Source organism: Cebus imitator, unplaced genomic scaffold (assembly GCF_001604975.1).
Source record: "Cebus imitator isolate Cc_AM_T3 unplaced genomic scaffold, Cebus_imitator-1.0 Scaffold162, whole genome shotgun sequence".
In the NCBI taxonomy this organism is placed as follows: Eukaryota; Metazoa; Chordata; class Mammalia; order Primates; family Cebidae; genus Cebus; species Cebus imitator.
Window position 1 is genome coordinate 2,882,361 of NW_016107477.1, and position 16,726 is coordinate 2,899,086.

Below are 16,726 nucleotides of genomic sequence, written 5' to 3' on the forward strand. Positions count from 1 at the left end.
TTTCACCATGTTGACCAGGATGGTCTCAATCTCTTGACCTCGTGATCCACCCACCTTGGCCTCCCAAAGTGCTGGGATTACAGGCGTGAGCCACCGTTCCCGGCCCGCAGATTTCTTTACAGCACCATCACCACAAACACCTCACTGTGTGTTGTGCTATGATGTTAGGACAGCTTAGACATCACTAGGCATCAGGAAGTTTTCAGCTCCAGTATACTCTGACTCATCATAGTATGTGGTTTGTTGTTGATGGAAATGTTGTTATGTGCTGTGTGATGGTAATCTTTCTCTGAGGGTTATTAAAAGTAAGGAGGCTTCTACAAGGCCTGTGAGGCCTCAAACTCATGACTCAGGGCCCTGACCAGGCCCTGTAGATAGTTCCTATTTGGCACTATCTGCATTTGCCATGATTCCGGCATTCCCTTTCTTATTTTCATGTCTCTTCAGTGCTGTTCACTTTCTCAGAAATGCCTTTTCCTCCTCTTTTCTTGCTTGTCAAACACACATACTTTCTTGGTATAAAGTAGGGGTCCCCAACCCCCTGACCACAAACCAGGTACTGTCCATCTGCAGCCTGTTAGGAACCTGGCCACACAGCAGGAGGTGAACCCTGGGCAGGCAGGCATCACTGCCTGAGCTCCGCCTCCTGTCAGATCAGCAGAGGCATTTGATTTTCATAGGAGTGTAAACTCTATTATGAACTGTGCATACAAGAGATCCTTATGAGAATCTAATGCCTGATGACCTGAGGTGCAGGTTCCTTATGAGAATCTAATGCCTGATGACCTGAGGTGGAACAGTTTCATCCTGAAATTACACCCCAGACTGGTCAGTGGGAAAATTGTCTTCCACAACACCGGCCCCTGGTGCCAAAAAGCTTGTGGCCTGTTGGAATAAAGGAACAGGAACGCCTGTCTTATTCATCAGACAGAGTCTGTGTCCTGCCTCTGTCCTGCCATAGCACTTTCAATATAGGCATTTGTCTCATAGGCTAGAACTATGCTTTTTCTCTCCAACTTTCTTATCAGTCTGTGTAAGACCTTAATCTTACCTTTTTTCTCTTGTGCATTAATGCCTGGCACACCCTAGGAGCCCAGAAAATATTTTAAACATTTAAGTAACTGCTCCTAGTTATGTCTCAATCAGAACTAGGAGCAGTTCTACTTTCTGCTTGCAATATATTTGCCCATCTTCTTTGCCACTAACCTTTGTTGAGAAAATAATCTGTGAAAGGTCATTATCAAGTTATCTCAGCACTTATTTAATGTGTGTTTAACTGCTTTACTGTCAGATAAAAACGTGCAGTAGTAAAATAAAGTAATAAAGCTGTCAATAAGAACCCCACTTCCACTCAATATTTAATGCTAAAGAGCCAGAGACATTTGAGATTTTCATCCATAATACTAAATTGATGTTATCAAGGTTGGTAGCTGATCAGTTTGCCTTGAAATGCTGTTAACTTGATGAATGAAAATGTAAATTGTTAGAATATAGTGTGTTCTGGAAAACAGTGTGTTTCAGTACTGTTTACGTACCAGCCTCCAAATAAGGTCAAGATAGGAAGCAGCCTCATGCTATGAAGCACCTGGTGTTTCTAACAACCAAGGGCAATGATGACTGCTGATAAGCCACCGTACTCACTGAAGAGTCTAGAAAAATGTGACCACCTTCTTTAGAGCATCAGAGTTTATAAGGTAATGCCACGTCCATTTTTTTTCTTGTCTAATCCTCATAATGATTACAAGGGAGATGACAGTATCCTCATTTTCCAAGTTGGGAAGCTTGGCTTCAAAGAGGTTAAGTGCTATTCAGAGGTCACACAAAGCTCAATACAATCCCAAATGTTTTCTGACTCCAAATCGGGTTCTTTCTACTATGATGTAGCTACTTCATTGCTAGGGAACTAAAAATTTCAAATCTATACAGATGTAGGAAATATTTAGAAAATCTACCTTTGTGATTAATAGTTTTAATGGTTTTTTTAATTTTCAAATTTTGTGGGTATTTAGTATACACATGTGTATTTATAAATATATTTGTGTAAACAAGTGTAAAAAATATATACATATACATATATATATGTATATTTGTGGAGGTAAATGAGGTGTTTTGATAAAGGCATGTAATGCATAGTAACCACATCATAGACAATAGAGTTTCCTTCCCATCCCCTCAATCATTTATTCTTTGTATTACAAACAATCCAATTATATTATTTTAGTTATTTTAAAATGTACAATTCAATTATTATTGGTGATAGTCACCCTCCTGTGCTATCAAATAGTAGGTCTTATTCATTCTTTCATGATTAATATTTAAAGAGTAAACTTCAAGTAGTGTCCAGGGGATAGGTGGACTCTGGAATAGTTGTAGTGTTTGAGTGTACACAATCCCTGATGCAAATGAAAGTTATTTCAGAGTCAGTATACATTTCAAAAATCTCTAACCGTTTGTCCCTGACAGTATAAAACTTTCAGAATTCTGCAGAAAAGTAAACCTTTATTTCAGAATTATACTTTGAAGTTTGAAGATAAAAGGAGAGCTGTCTAAGTCCCAGTGCTCAAATAGATGGACTAAAAACATTTTAGAAAAATTCTGGAGAGCTTATCAGGATTTGAAATGAATGTGATAACAGATCCTCTATAGTCAAGTCCTCAGTATGGCATAACAGGGTTAAAGCAGCTCAGCCCAGACTAACGCATACAAGAATCAAAGCCTTTTGCAGGTTTTGAAATGTGTTTCATTTTCTCAGGAAAGAGAAAAGCAGATTCCTTACTTTTATGTACCTGGTCACCTAGGAGTATTTTCTGCTCTATGGTTCTGGTCCATTCTTAGAGCAGTACAGAGAAACACAGGGGAATTTTTTCAAATCTGTGATTGCCAGCTGTTGCCTGGACAGTGTTTCCTATTGCCTCTTGGTGCCAGAATGAGCTGGCATTGTTTTGGTGGGGATTGGAAACCTGTGCCCTGACATGGAGAATAGTGCATGCACATCCCCAGCCAAGGCCAGTGAACGAAGGTGTCATGGCCTGTAAGAGGTTCAGCTGTAACACCAGGTGCTATAGTTACTCAACATCCGTATGCAAGAGAGGGGCTAAATTGTGAACTAAGATGGCCTAAATTTAGCAAACGTTTTAAAAATTGGAAAATGTCTTTATAGACAGTAATTTATAGTGGAGGTCTGAGTTGGACTGAATATGTGTTCCTCCCTGATTCCTTTGCTATAGTTGTAACCCCAGTATTTTAGATTGTGACCATAGTTGGATAGGGCCTTTAAGAGGATAATTAACTTAAAATGTGATAATCCATTATGAATGGTGTCCTTGTAAGAAGAGGAGGTAAGGACACAGAAGACCACGGGTGGATGCACAGTGAAGACAGTCGTCAGCAAGCCAAGGAGACAGATCTCAGAAGAAAATAACTCTGCCAATGTCTTGATCTTGGACTTCGAGCCTCCAGAACTGTAGAAAGTGTGCTTATTGTTTAGGCCACTCAGTCTAAGTTACTTTGTTAAGACATCCCTAGAAAATTTATTCAGCTGGTAACCCCAACATGGGGACTGTCCGTTAGACACAGCAATTTCAAGCTGTAACTTGTCCTCCAAAAATCTGTCTTTAATTCTCTATTCCCCACAGTGAGTCTCTTGAGAAACAAGTGTAAAAGTTTATTTAACCCTTGTTCAGTTGTGTTTAAATATTATTTTATAAGGGTTATTCTTATACTTAGAGGAAAGTTGACTTAGTTATGATTATGTTAGTGGGTTGAAGCTGGCTAAGCCACAGTAAGGGAGCAAGTGGATTAATGTTTGTTATGTTTAATTATTCTTAATTTATTAATAACATAAGCTGTTGATTCAGAATACTTAACATATAATAGACCTGAGAATCAGTGATTGGGAGAAGATTGGCCATGAATGTTTCTTGGCAGGCTTCCTGTCATTCCACTGGGTCCATAATCTGCGGCGAGCTGAGACAAACCTACAACAAACAGGTCTCAGTTATTCTCACAGGAATAGAGGATGGGGAACAGGGACCCCGGACTCCAGGGCACAGCTGAGACTGATGCTAAAATTAACCTGGGGGTGTTTTCATTTCTATTTTGTCTGGTTTAGAAAACTCATAAAATATAAGTAGATTTAATACACATTAAATCACATTATCTAATTTTTAAAACATTATTAAAGGCTAAAAACGTTTTCTCAGAGTCAGTATTATGATTCACTTTTGTTCAGTCTTCATGGATTTATTTTGAAATTTTAAGTAAACAGAAACTTTTCATTCTTTGTTGATGTCTTCATAAACAAATATGTATTTGAAAATGTAAATGATGGCAGGCACAGTGGCTCATTCCTGTAATTCCAGCACTTTGAAAGGTGGAGGCAGGAGGATCGCTTGAGCCCGGGAGTCCAAGACCTGGGTAACATAGTGAGACCCTGTGTCTACAAAAAAAAAAAATTACCCAGGTTTGATGGCATGCGCCTGTCCTCCCAGTTACTCAGAAGGATCACTTGAGCCTGGGAGGTTGACGCTGCAGTGAACTCTGATCATGCCACTGCACTCTAGCTTGGGTGACAGAGCTAGACTCTATCTCAAAAAAAAAAAAAAAAAAAAAAAAAGTAAATGATTTAGAAACGCTTTCAATGATCTGAAATTTTTGGTAAATAAACATAATCCTTTTATTAGTTTATGGTTTTAAAAGTAGGCCCTTTCTAGCTTTGATTAAAAGAAATGAAAAGGTCTTTAAAATTTTATATCATAATAAAGTATACATTAATATATTTATCAGTTTAACCATTGTAAATGTACAATTCAGTGTCATTAAATGCGTTCACGGTATTGTATAACTGTCACCACTATCTGTACCCAAAACATTGGTATCATCCCTTACTAAAGCCCTGTGCTATTAAATGACAACCTCTGCCTCTCCCCTCCACCTAGTCCCTGACAAGGTTTTGTTCTGCTTTCTTTCTCTATGAATTTGCATATTCCAGGTATCTCATACAAGTGGAATCATACCATGGTTTTCTATGTTTCTGACTTACTTCACCAAGCGTGATATTTTCAAGATCGATTCATATTGGTGGCATATATTAAAATTTCCTTGCTTTTGGTGGCTGAGTCATATTATATTGGTTGGATATACCACTTTTTGTTTATTCTTTCACCTGTTGATGGGCATTTTGGCTGCTTCCACCTTTCTGTTATTTTGAATAATTTTATGAACATTCATGTACAATATCTGTTTGATTTCTAAGGGCTTTCGATACAAATTAGATTTAGGCCCCAGAAAATGTCAGATTGGAGATCAAGTTCACTGTAAGAGTGGGGAAAATCATCTACAGAGCAAATAACTATTGCTAAGATTAGAAAATATAGTACATTTAGGTACATATTGACCATTATTATTAATATATATAGTCAGTTAATACTGGTTGGTCATAGATAAGTTGAAAGTTCATTGTCTGTTTGTTTTGTGGTTATTAAGTTTGCCTTAATTACCACTGACACAAGCCTGAGAGGGCAGCAGTGTTGATGGGTGTGGCTAACTTTTCCTGATTTCCTAATTGCAAGCAAAGTAACAGGAAAAATTAAATGACTTCTGGTAACTGGCATTACTGTACCAAGCCATGGCAGTATGTCGGCGGCTTGTGGGTTCCGCTAAAATTTGTACTCACCTTGCTTTCATATTGCCATTATTGGCTCCAAACCACTCTTGGTTCATCTTAACATAGTGCTTTATTTACAGTGCATGTTAATGTTTATTTCTTAACACAAATTAACATTTAGCCATGACTCCTTGAGCAGGACATGTAGCATAATAAGAAGGACTTCTGTATCTCCTTACTCACTATGCATATGGGATTTCTTCACTTCATCCTGCTAGATAACATCCTGTCCCCTTATTGACTTCAGTTTTCCTAGCCTAGCCACTCAATTCTTCTTGGTTAACATCTTTTTTTTTAACTTTTGAATAACATTTTTAATGTTGAATTCATTTACTTCTACACACTTTCTATAAGTTTCCAGAGTAGGAAAACCATTCTTATATTATTCGCTGGCCGTCATCTGTTCTCATACTCCTCACTTCACCTCTCATGGGCCTCACCTTTGTTGTCTTCTTTTGTGAAGCTCTTCGAAGCTTTCTGTTTTCTCAGGATAATGTTTTCTCCTTACATTTTCTTTATTTTGTTTATTTTTTATTGTTTTTTGAGACAGAGTCTCGCTCTGTTGCTCAGGCTGGAGTGTAGTGGCACTATCTCAGCTCACTGCAACCTCTGCCTCCCAAGTTCAAGTGATTCTTGTGCCTTAGCTTCCTGAGTAGCTGGGATTACAGGCATGCACCATCATGCCTGGCTAATTTTTGTATTTTTAGTAGAGACAGAGTTTCACCATGTTTTCTAGGCTGGTCTTGAACTCATGGCCTCATGCAATTCACCCGCCTAGGCCTCCTAAAGTGCTGGGATTACAGATGTGAGCCACCACACCCTGGCCACTCCTGATATTTTCTGATCATTTACTCTTTGCATCTATTCTAACACTAACTGTCATGTAAAATGCACCAATGCCTTTGCATTTTTGCGGTGTGAAGAATCATGTTCTGAGGTTTGATTCTCCTGATCCTTCATTGTAGCTAGTTTATTTTAGATTATATTATTTTAATCAGAAGAGACTATGTTGACTTACTTTGGATAATGTCACATATAGATTGCTGTATAGTAAATGGTTTCAATGATACTATTTTTGAGTGATAACTACTTACAAGTATTAACGAGAAGAATATAAAAATTATTCAGTATTCAGCCAAAATATTGTAGGGTTAAAAGTTTCACCTGGGTTATTTTTATGATTCAGGAGTTCTTCCCAAAAGGAGGACAGTGCTGATTTGCACTGATTTATGAAGGTGATTTTCTTAGTCTTCCACCCTTAAGGCTTAAACAGAGGAGGTTTACATGTAAACAGTCTACACTGATCACCAAGACAGAGAAGTGCCTTCTCCCTTCTTGCTGCCCTTTTTTTCTTTTTCTTTTTTTTGAGACAAAGTCTTGCTCTGTCACCCAGGCTGGAGTGCTGTGGCATGATCTCAGCTCACTGCAACCTCTGTCTCCCAGGTTCAAGCGATTCTCCTGCCTCAGCCTCCCGAGTAGCTGGGCCCACAGACGCGTGCCACCACGCCTGGCTAATTGTTTGTATTTTTAGTAGAGACCAGATTTCACTGTGTTAGTCGGGATGGTCTCAATCTCCTGACCTCATGATCCACTCACCTCGGTCTCCCAAAGTGCTGGGATTACAGTTGTGAGACACTGCCCCCAGCCTTATGCTCCCTTTTTAAAAGTTGTTTTTTTCCTTCAAGGATAGACTCTTTGTTAATGTTAGCTAAGTTCTCTGTATATAAATGATGGTGGGGCCTGGGGACGGGGGATGGGTGGATTGCAGGAAGCTTGTCTCAATGTGCCAGGTTTTGCAGGCAACAGGGTGTAGTAATGGTTTCTTATATGAATGATTGCTATAGCTAATGTAGGCCTTGTGAAAATGATTCAGATTAAGCTTCTGGTTTTCTGTAAGCCTACTGACCCAGGATAATTGAGTGGAATTAGTGAATTTGTATTATTACAGTTAATAGCAATATATTCTTGAGAATGTAGAAACCATGAATGAGGTCCTTAATTGGCTTTTCTGCATCTTCTGTGACCTCAGGAAGGATTTCATGAGAGCACTGTAAAAAAATTCTCTTTACAAACACTTCACACCTCACTCACTGTTAAACATGATTTATGCTGATAACTGTGCTAAAGTGAGGAGTAATACAAAATAGGTGATGTAGTAGTTGTTTTACTAAGGGGCACCTTGCCTTTAACCAGTAGAGGATTGTAGTGACCTTACCAGTAATGTCAATGGAATTACTATTATTTGTGACTGAAAAAAATGGCTTATGACTGGAAAGAAAAGAAGGGAGGGAGAAAAGGAAAGCTATAAGAAGGAAGGAATGGAGGGAGATGAGGTGGCAAAGAACAGAGGCAAATCTAAGGCAATCCTCAGAAGTAGTAGAGTAAAACAGAAATATTGGCTTGCAAGGCGGTAGCACATGATAGAATCTCAGGGTCTAATTTCATTAACATCCTTGCAGCAAATAATCTTACTGAAAGAAGGGAACCAGCTACACCAAGGAGATTTGTATTTTTAGTAGCAACCAAATCTAGCAACTTTGTGAACATCTTTGCTTTGGTTTTCTTTTAAACTAATAAAATCTTGGCTGCCTCACCCAGGAGAGCTTGTTCTCATTAGTAACTGACACAAAGGGTTTTGCTGATTGTCCACATGGTTTGTGATTCCCAGGAAAAGATGATCAGTGAATGTTATAAAGGCCCATAGGTTATGAGATGTGAGTACAAAGCCCAAAACTTATGGAAATTATGTAGGAAAGAACCCATCATGAGATACATTGATGATATTTCAGAGTCTCAGGAGATTAACAAAGTCTCTAGAGGTATTTATCCAATATGATATTTATTGGGCATAGGAAAAGCTTTCTAAACCATTGATCAGCCTCCAGTAAAATATATATGTTAAGGGAAAGAAAGTTAGGCAAAAAGAAAAAGAATCTGTGACTCCATTAAGGAACAAGAGCTACTTTGCTTAAATCTGTTGTGTATTTTCCTCTGTACCATGCCCTGAGTGGATAGGAGAGAGAGTTATTATGACCTCATTCCTGCTCCCACCAGAGCAGCTGCACTAAAAGGTGTTTTATCTTTTGGGGTTCTGGGTATGATCTTGTTTAACAAGATATCTTGACTACAAAAGTATAATTTATTTTTGAACTATCTCCCTAAATCATTTGCTTTATTGAACATGGAGGCTATGGAAAAGCTTCATACTGCAATCAAAAGTTGTTTCATTAGAGAAAATTTATCCACAGGAAATGATGATATTAAATGTCAAAGCATTGTTGGTTCACTCAGTGCCTTTTTAGGTTCAGAAGTACTTCCTTTTTACAATTTAATGGCATAAGTGAGAATACAAACTTCTCATTTGCTAATACCTCTAAATATCTTTCTTATCATCATCATGAATAAACACATACAGTTAGGTAAACAGTAGATCCAGGGAGCAGGGACAACACAAAGTTGTGCTTGAATTTTCAGTTTATTTGAGAAACAAAACACTCACATACGTACACAGAAAACTGGCAGTACAGTACAGGAAGTCCTTACTTAATGTCATTGATAGGTTCTGGGAAACTCTGGACCTTAAGAGAAACAGTGTGTATCAAAACCAATTTTACCATAGGCTAATTAATATAAAGGAGTTAAGTTACTATGTGATATTTCTGGTGAAGAAAACATCACCAACCTTCAAAATAAAGACCCCAAAACCTTCTAAACATTGAAACAAATGTGAGCTAGGTGTAAATATAAGAAAGATTAATAAAAACAAGTAAGATAATTATCCAGTTTTTCGTGAATGACTGAATGATGAAAGTAGTAGCAGTGGTGGGTTAACAATACATATTTACAAAACAAAAGTTATTATGAGCATCTCCTACCATCCTACCACCTCACAATTAAAAAATAATTAATGATATATCATAACAAAGGCTTTCTGGCACTGAAGAATTTAATGAATGAAACAAAAATACAGTTGAGACCTTCAGCAGTGGATTAGATCAAATAGAAGAAAGAATTACTAAACTCAAAGATAGGTCTTTTGAAATAACCCAGTCAGACGTAAATGAAAGAAAAAAACAACTTTAAAAAGAAGCCCTAAATGGCACATAGGACACTATCAAGTGAACAAACATTCAAATATTGTGAATGCCAGAAGGGGGATAGAAAAAAGCATAGAAAAACCTATTAAATCTGGAATAATAAATAAAAGTTTCTTAAATCTTAAGAGATATAGACATCCAAGTATCTGAAGCTTAAAGATCTCTAAATGTACTTAACTCAAAAGTCTCCTGTTTGAGGCACATTATAGTTAAACTGTCAAAAGTTAGAGAGAGAATTATAAACAATAGAAAGAAAAAAGTGTCAAGTCACATGTAAGGGAATTACAGCAGATTTCTCTGCAGAAACCATATAGGCCAGGAGAAAATTGAATGATACATTCAAAGTACTGAAAGAAAGATAAAAAAAAACTCCTGGCCAAGAATACTATATTGACCAAAGCTGTCCTTCAGAATGTAAGGAGATACAAAGTCTTACCCAGACAAACAAAAACTGGTGGAATTTGTCACCACTAGACTGACTATATGAGAAATGCTTAAGAGAGCTACATCTGGAAGTAAAAGGATGCTATCTGTCACCATGAAAACACATTACAGTATAAAATTTACTGAAGGAGAGGATACATAAATGAGAAACAGAAAGGAATGAAATGTTATTACTACATAAAGCTACCAAATCTCAAAGATCAGAGAGGAAAAAAATGAAAAAAGGATTTACAAAGCAAAAAACAATGAAGAAAATGACAGGTTTAAGTTCTCACCTATTAATAACAACCTTGCATATAAACTGTCCCAATTAAAAGATATGAACTCACTGAATGGGTGAAAAAAATAATAATAACAAGACCCAACCATATCCTGCCTACAAGAAACTGACCTCACCTATAAAGACACATTAGACTGAAAGTGAAGAGATGAGAAAAAAATATTTTATGCAAAAAGAAACCAAAACTCTGCAGTAGTTACTATACTTATATCAGACAAACTAGAACTTTAAGTCAAAAAACATAACAAGAGACAAGGTCACTACATAATTATAAAAGGATCAATTCAGCAAGAGGATATAAATTACACACAGACACACCAATACTGGTGCATCGGATATATAAAACAAATATCACTAGCACTAATGGAAGAGATAGACTTCGTTACAATAATAGTTGGGGATTTCAACACCAAACTTGCCTGCAGCATTAGATAGATAACCTAGACAGAAAACCAGCAAAGAAATACTGGACTTAACTACTCTACAAACCACATGGACCTAGCAAACATTACAGAACCTTTCATCTGACAACTGCAGAATACACCTCATCAGCACATGGAATTTTCTTCAGGTTACACCACATGTTAGGCAACAAAACATATTTCAGTAAATATAAAAAAGTCAAAATCATTTCAAGTATCTTATCAGAATACAATGGCATAAAACTAGACATCAGTAACAACAGAAATGTTGGACCCTGGAAAAATATATGAAAGTTATGTAATACACTTTTGAATGATCATTGGGTTAGTGAAGAAATGAAGACGTAAATTAAAAAAAATGAAACAAATGAAAATGGAAAGGCAACATACCAAAACCTATGGAATTCGGCAAAAGCAGTTCTAAGTGGGAAGTTTATAGTCATAAACACCTACATCAAAAAGTAGAAAGATTCCAAACAACCTAGTGATGCACCTCAAGAAACTAAGAAAAGCAAGAACAAACCGTGTACAAAATTAGTAGAAGGAAAGAAATAATAAATATCAGAACAGAACTAAATGAAATGGAGACAAAAATAGAAAACAAAATGAAAAGTTGGTTTTCAGAAAAGATAAAATAGATAAACCTTTAGTTAGACCAAGAGAAAAACAGCAAAGACCCAAATAAATTTATAACAAAAAGAGACATTACAACTGATACCACAGACATAGAAAGAATCATTAGAGACTATTAGAAACAACTAAACAACAACAGATTCCTGGACACATATAATCTTGCAGGGTTGAACCAGGAAAAAGTAGAAAACCTGAACAGACCAATAATTAGTAATGAGATTGAATCAGTAATAAAAAAACCTTCCAACAAAGAAAAGCCCAGTATCAGATGGCTTTGCTGCTGAATTCTACCAAATTTATAAATTAGAACTGAGACCAATTCTTCTAAAATTCCAAAAATTTGAAAAGGAGAGAATTCTTCCTAACTCATTGTAATAGGCAAGCATAACCCTGATACCAAAACCAGACAAGGATGTAACAAATGAGAAAACTACAGGCATCATCATCATGAACGTAAGTGTAAAAATCTGCAACAAAATATTAACATAGTAAATCCAGCAGTACAGTAAAAAGTTACAAAGACTACATTTCAGGGATCATTTCTATAGTTCATTACTAGAGAAGTTTCTCTGAATGGGTAGAGCACTCCTCCATAAGGAGGAGGCACAGCGTTCTCTTCTGAGCATGAAGCTGACTCTTTGTGTTGCTTTGCTGCAATTTCCATGTACCATTGATGATTGTTCTTGTTCTTTGCTTTGGGAGAGTAAGATGGAGGGGATGTAGTGCTTCCCATTTTATTGTTGTGTTTTTGTTGTGCAAGGGGGTGGTAGCTCATTTAGCAGGCAAATTGTTTTGAGAACATGTCAAGTGAGAAGTTTTTTTCTTTGTTCTTTGCTTACTGGAGGGATCTTCGTGGGATGGGCTGCCTGGTTTGTCACATGGCTCTCAAATATGGTTTTTCTAATTCCAGTATTCCTTGTTTTTTCTGGACTTCTGAAGGTTTTTTTCTATGTATTGTTTTCAGAAAGTTTGTTATTGTTTAGTCCATTGTGTTCAGTTCTCTTCAAGGTTTTGTAGAAGAGTTTGCTAGTGAAGAGACTAAAGCTTTTTTTCTTGGTAGATAAAGCATGTTTGAAATTACCCATTTACTCTTTTTTTCCTTTTTTCTCTTTCTTTCTTAAAAAAAAAAAAAGATACACCATGATCAAGTGAGATTTATCCCAGGGATACAAGGATGGTTCAACATACACAAATCAATGAATGTAATACGCCACATCAGTAGTATAAAGGGCAAAAGTCATATGATCATGTCCATCCATAGGTGCAGAAAAAGCTTTTGATAAAATTTAATATCCCCTCGTGATAAAGTCTCTCAACAAACTGAGACATACCTCAAAATGATAAAGACAATATATGACGTATAGCTAACATCATACAGAGCAGGGAATAATGTGAAACTTTTCCTCTAAAATCTGGAACAAGACAAGGATGCCCACATTCACCACTTTTATTCAACATAGTAATGGAAGTCATGGCCAGAGAAATCAAGCTAGAGAACAAAATAAAAGTCTCCAAAATTGGAAAGGAAAACGTCAAATTGTCCTTGTTTGCAGATGACATGATCTTATGTTTAGAAATACCCAAAGAACTATAAAAAGCTATTGGATCTTGTAATCAATTTCAGTAATGATACAGGGTACAATATCAACATAACAAAAGTCAGTAGCATTTCTATACATAAACAGCAAACAATCTGAAAATGAAATCAGGAAACCTATTCCATTTACAGTAGTTATGAAAAAATAAAATTCTTAGGAATAAATTTAAATCAATGAAAGTTTTCTACAGTGAAACCTCCAAAACATGAATGAAAGGAATTGAAAGCACCAAAACATGAAAAGATACTACATGTGTATGGATAGAAGAATTATTAAATAACATTCTTAAAATGCCTGTGCTACCTGAAGTAATCCATAGATTCATTGCAATCCCTAACAAAATACAAATGACTTTGTTCACAGAAATAGAAAAACAATCTTGATAGTCATATGGAACCACAGGAAACCCTGAATAGACAAAGCAATTTTACCCAAAAGAACAAGGCTAAAGGGATCATACTACCTGATTTGAAAATATACTACAAAGCTATAGTAAGCAAAACAGCATGGTGCTGCATAACAGACACACAGAACAGTGGAACAGAAGAGAACCCAGTAGTAAGTCTATGTATTTATAGTCAACTCATTTTTGGTAAAGATTTCAAGAGCATATGAGTGCTAAGAAAACTGGATCCCTGCATGCAGAATAATGAAACTAGACCCCATCACCAAGTATAAAACTCAAATCAAAATGGTGTAAAAACTTAAATCTAAGACTGAAACTATGAAACTGCTAAAATAAAATGCAGGATAATTGCTTTGGTACATCACTGGTCTGGGCAAATATTTTTTGGGCAAAATCTCAAAAGCACAGGGAACCAATGCAAAAATAGACAATTTTGGTTTTAAAAAAAGCTGCACAGCAAACAAATCAATCAAGAAAGTGAAGAGACAACCTATGGAATGGGAGAAATTATTTGCAATCCATCAGATAAGGAGGGATTAATAGCTAGAATATATAAGGAACTCAACTCAACAACAATTACAAAAATCTGATTTAAAAAATGGGCCTTATGGACTTTTCTCAAAAGCAGACATACAGTTGGCCAACAGGCAGATGAAAAAATGCTCAACATCACTAATTATTAGAGAAGTGCACATCGAAACCACAATGAGATATCTTTTCATCACAGTTAATGTGGTTATTACCCAATGAAAAATGTAACAGATACTGGCAAGGATGCAGAGAAAGGAGAACTCTCATGCCAGTGTTGGTGGGAATGGAAATTAGTACAGCCATTATGAAAAGCAATATTGAGGTTCCTCAAAAATTAAAAATAGAACTATTGTATAATCCAGCAAACCCACTGCTGGATATTTGGGTATGTTTGAAAAGAAAGGAAATAAGTATATTGAGGAGATATCTGCACTCTCATATTTATTGAGTTCTGTTTACAATAGTGAATATACGGAGTCAACCCAATATCCATCAATGGATGAATGGATAAATAAAATATAGTGTATATACACAAAAGAATATTATTCTGCCATTAAAAAATGGAGTTTTGTCATTTGAAGCAACATGGATGAGCCTGGAGGACATTTTGTTAAATAAGGCAGGCACAGAATTACAAATGTTACAGATTCTACTCATGTTGGAGCTAAAAAAGTTGATCTCTTGGAAGTAGAGGGTAGAATGGTGGTAAGGGTAAGGAGTTGGAGGGATGAAGAGAGGTTGGTTAATTGGTACAAAAATACTGTTAACTTGAAGGAATAAGTTCTAGTCTTTAATAGCATAGTAGGATAACTATAGTTATCAATCATTTATTGTATATTTCAAAATAGGTGCAAGAGAAGATTTAGAATGTTCTCAGCACAAAGAAATGGGAAGTGTTTGAGTCAGTGGAAGGCCCAATTACCCTGATTTGATTATTATGCATTGTATACATGTATCAATTACCCTGATTTGATTATTATGCATTGTATACATGTATCAAAATATAACACATACTCCACAAATATGTGAAATTTTTATATCAATTTTTAAAAAATTAAAACATGACACTGTTAAAAGTGCTGCCTTTATTCCTCATGAAGATGTTTGTGGAATAATAGAAAAAAATCATTAAATATTTTAAATATAGAAAGAATATTCATATAGTGAAAAAAGTACAAACATGGCAGCCTCCCCAAGTACTTTTGTACAACTTTTTAAAAATGTTTTTTGAGACAGTCTCGCTGTGTCACTCAGGCTGAAGTGCAATGGCACAATCTCAGCTCACTACAACCTCCGCCTCCTGGGTTTAAGTGATTGTCATGCCTCCCTCAGCCTCCTGTGTAGCTGAGATTACAGCCATGTGCCACCACACCTGGCTAATTTTTGTGTTTTTAATAGAGACAGGATTTTGCCATGTTGGTCGGGCTGGTCTCAAACTCCTGGTCTCAAGTGATTTGTCTACCTTGGCCCTCCCAAACTGCTGGGATTACAGGTGTGAGCCACTATGCCTGGCTGTACACCATTATTTATCGTGTATTTATATGAATATTATATACTTTATGAATTTTTATGATTTGTATTCATTTTCCAACCTGCTTATGCTGCTTAGTGTCACAGGTAGTCAGAGCGTATATTGGCAGCTCAGGAGACACGTGGGAATCAGCCCTGGACAGGATGCCCTTCCATTGCAGAGTGCACTCACATAGCCCCACACTCACTCACACTGAGACACTTGGGAGAAGCCCATTAACCTGTCACACACATCTTTGGGATGTGTTAGGAAACCAAGGTACCTGGAGAAAACCCTCACAGACGTGGCGAGAACGTGCACACTTCACACAGACGGTGGTGCTGGCTGGGAATTTATATGTTTTTCTCATCAGTGTTATAACCAGATGACATGTTATAACCACTACTTACCACAGGAATCAAGTCAGTGATACAGATGATAGTTGCAATATAGGCTAGGTGATTGGGGCCTTTGAGAAAGCAAGCCTTGAGCTGGGCTTTCCAGAAACAAAAAAATCCCTCTCTAAGCAGAGGCACGTGGGATGGGATGCTAGGCACAGAAGACAGTACTGATAACAGTTTGCAGGAGGGACTTTCAATTGTTTCACAGATAGTGATAAGATATTAGTTTGGTGCAAAAGTCATTGCAGCTTTTGACAATGGCAAAAAAACACAATTACTTTTGCACCAACCTAATATAATATGTTGATTCTAATCGAGCATTTATTTTGCAAAAGAGTAGTAACAGAGAAGGTTCCAAGATAGGTGGATATTCAACTTTGAGAAAATTATTGTATTAGGGTTCTCCACAGAAACAGAACCAATAGGATATGTGTATGTACACACGCAAAGAGACTCATTATAAGGAATTGGCCCACACGATTATGGAGGCTGCCAAAGTCCCAAGACCTGTAGTTGGCAAAGTGGACACCAGAAGAGCCTGTGCTGATGTGGTTCCAGTTGTGAAGGCAGCAGGCTCAAGACCCAGGAAAAGCTGATATTTCAATTCGTGTGTGAAGGCCAGGAAAACAAAAAGAAAAACAAAAAAAAATGTCCGAGCTCAGAAGCAGTCAGGCAAGGGGAATTACCATTTTTTTGTTGTATTCAGCCTTCAACTGATTGGATGAGCCCCACCTGCATT

The 16,726-nt window shown here is 36.8% G+C and overlaps 1 protein-coding gene and 1 non-coding gene across 18 annotated transcripts in view; both read left to right on the forward strand.

Moving 5' to 3' along the window:
- PTPRM (protein tyrosine phosphatase receptor type M) overlaps nucleotides 1–16,726 on the forward strand; it is an 858,282-nt gene that overhangs the window by 423,091 nt on the left and 418,465 nt on the right. The window lies entirely within an intron of this gene.
- LOC119473502 lies at nucleotides 12,060–12,268 on the forward strand. Its single transcript, XR_005202715.1, has one exon. It is a non-coding gene; the product is annotated as a small nucleolar RNA U3 (small nucleolar RNA).